Raw genomic sequence first — 2,169 nt, 5'->3', positions numbered from 1 at the left:
CATAGTGGTTGTTCAGTAGCACCTATGTAGGGGGTGTAACATTGTGGGAGGAGGTGTGTTCCACAGGTCTCTTGAGCACAAAGCCTTAGCCAGCCTTTCTACACTGCCATCACATCCCCTTTAGGACATTCCCTGCTCAGGACAGACAAAGCTCTGATTGTTTGCTAGAGTTGGGGCAAGCCTGGACTTAGGTGCTGTGTAGTGCCATAAAGAAAGCAGCAGCCTAGTGAGAAAAAGCAAGAAATTCAACAAGTAAATTACAAAGAACCTCTAAGCAAACATACCCAATAAAAACTAAAACAAGCCAGATAGAGAAGATTGAAATAAGTAATCTTTAAATGCAAAGATGAGACATACATCCACAAGAAACAACAGCAAGCAGGGAACCGTGACCTTCTCAAATGGACAAAGCAAGGAATTAGTGACTGGTCTTAAGGAGAAAGTGGTATGTGAGCTCTTTGACCAAGAATGCAAATTAGCAATTTTAAGGAAACTCAGTGATCCTCAAGAGAACACAGAAAAGAAATACAAAAATTTAACAGAAAGATTTAACAGAGATATTGAAATAATTTTTAAAAATCCCAGAAATCTTAAAACTGAGATTTGCTGAACTGAAAAATTGATCACAGGCTAAAAAGGTGATGAGGCTAAAAAAACAAGTCTGAATACATTCAAAATGGTAGAAATAATATCAAGTCTCTTTTCTGTACACAATGGAATACAACTAGAAATAAAAAACAAGAGGAATATTGGAAACTACAGGAACATATAGGAATTAATCAACATGTTCCTGAACACCAGTGGGTCAATAAGAAATTAAATGATTTTCTGAAACAAATAAAAATGGAAATACAGCATACAAAAATCTATATGATACAGCAAAATCAGTGCTAAGAGGGAGGTTTACAACAATACATCACTACATCAAAAAAGTAGACTTCAAATAAGCAACCTAGTGATACACTTCAAGAAACTATAAAAGCAAGAACAAGCCAAACCCAAAGTTAGTACAAGGAAAGAAACAATTAAGATCAGAACAGAAATAAATGAAATTGAGACCGAAGATCAACAAAATTTAAAGTAAGTTTTTTGAAAATAGAAACAAAAGCAGCAAATTATTAGTTAGACTAAGAAAAAAGAGAGAAGATTCAAATAAATAAAATTGGCAGGTGGTAGCATTAGTGGTACCTTGTGCAGCAATGGCCAAGATTAAGGCCCGAGACCTTCCTGGAAAGAAGAAGGAGGAGCTGTTGAGAGAGCTGGGTGACCTGAAGGTGGAGCTGTCTCAGCTATAGGTCGCCAGTGACAGGTGGTGTGGTATCCAAGCTCTCCAGGATCTGAGTCATCCACAAATACCTGTGTTCTCACTGTTATTAACCAGACTCAGAAAGAAAACCTCAGGAAATTCTATAAGGGCAAGAAGTACAAGCCCCTAGATCAGTGACCTAAGAATATGTGTGCCATGCGTCATGGGCTCAACAAGGATGAGGAGAGCCTGAAGGCCAAGAAGCAGCCATGGAAGGAGTGACTATACCCACTGGAAGTGCACAATCAAGTGCACAATCAAGGCTTGGAAGTGGAAGTGCACAATCAAGGCTTGAACACCCATGAATAAAACACAACTGGCTGAAAACAAAGAAACAAATAAAATCTATTACAAGAGAGGAAATATAAGAACTGAGACCATAGAAATGTGAAGAATTATTAAAGACTGATGAACAGCTATGTGCCAACAAACTGAAAAATCGAAAGGATAGATAAATTCCTGGACACATATATACTGCCAACATTGAACCATACAAAACTGAAAACCTCAACAAACCAATAGAAAATAATGAGATTTTTTTTGAGTTATTGATAATTGCCATTCTGACTGGAGTTAGGTGGTATCTCAGTGTGGTTTTGATTTGCATCTCTCTAATAATTAGTGAGGTTGAACATTTCTTCATGTGTCTGTTGGCTGCTCAGCTGTCTTCCTTTGGGAAGTGTCTGTTCATAGCTTTTGCCCATTTTATAATGAGGTTGTTTGTTTTTTTTATTTTCAGCACGTTTGAGTTCCTTGTAGATTCAGGATGTTAAGCCTTTGTCAGACCTGGAGTAGGCAAATACTTTTTCCCAGTCTGTAGGCTGTCTCCCTGCTTTCTTGTTGGTTTCTTTGGCTTTGCAGAA

At 37.8% G+C, this 2,169-nt stretch overlaps 1 pseudogene; it reads left to right on the top strand.

Moving 5' to 3' along the window:
* The first annotated feature begins 1,199 nt into the window (after positions 1-1,199).
* LOC110596656 lies at positions 1,200-1,615 on the top strand (annotated as a pseudogene).
* The last annotated feature ends 554 nt before the right edge of the window (positions 1,616-2,169 follow it).

The sequence above is a fragment of the Carlito syrichta genome, unplaced genomic scaffold (assembly GCF_000164805.1).
Source record: "Carlito syrichta isolate Samal-C Ts95f unplaced genomic scaffold, Tarsius_syrichta-2.0.1 Scaffold312000, whole genome shotgun sequence".
Taxonomy (NCBI): domain Eukaryota; kingdom Metazoa; phylum Chordata; class Mammalia; order Primates; family Tarsiidae; genus Carlito; species Carlito syrichta.
The sequence above is the reverse complement of the archived record's forward strand: the minus strand, read 5'-3'. Positions and strand labels throughout refer to the sequence as shown.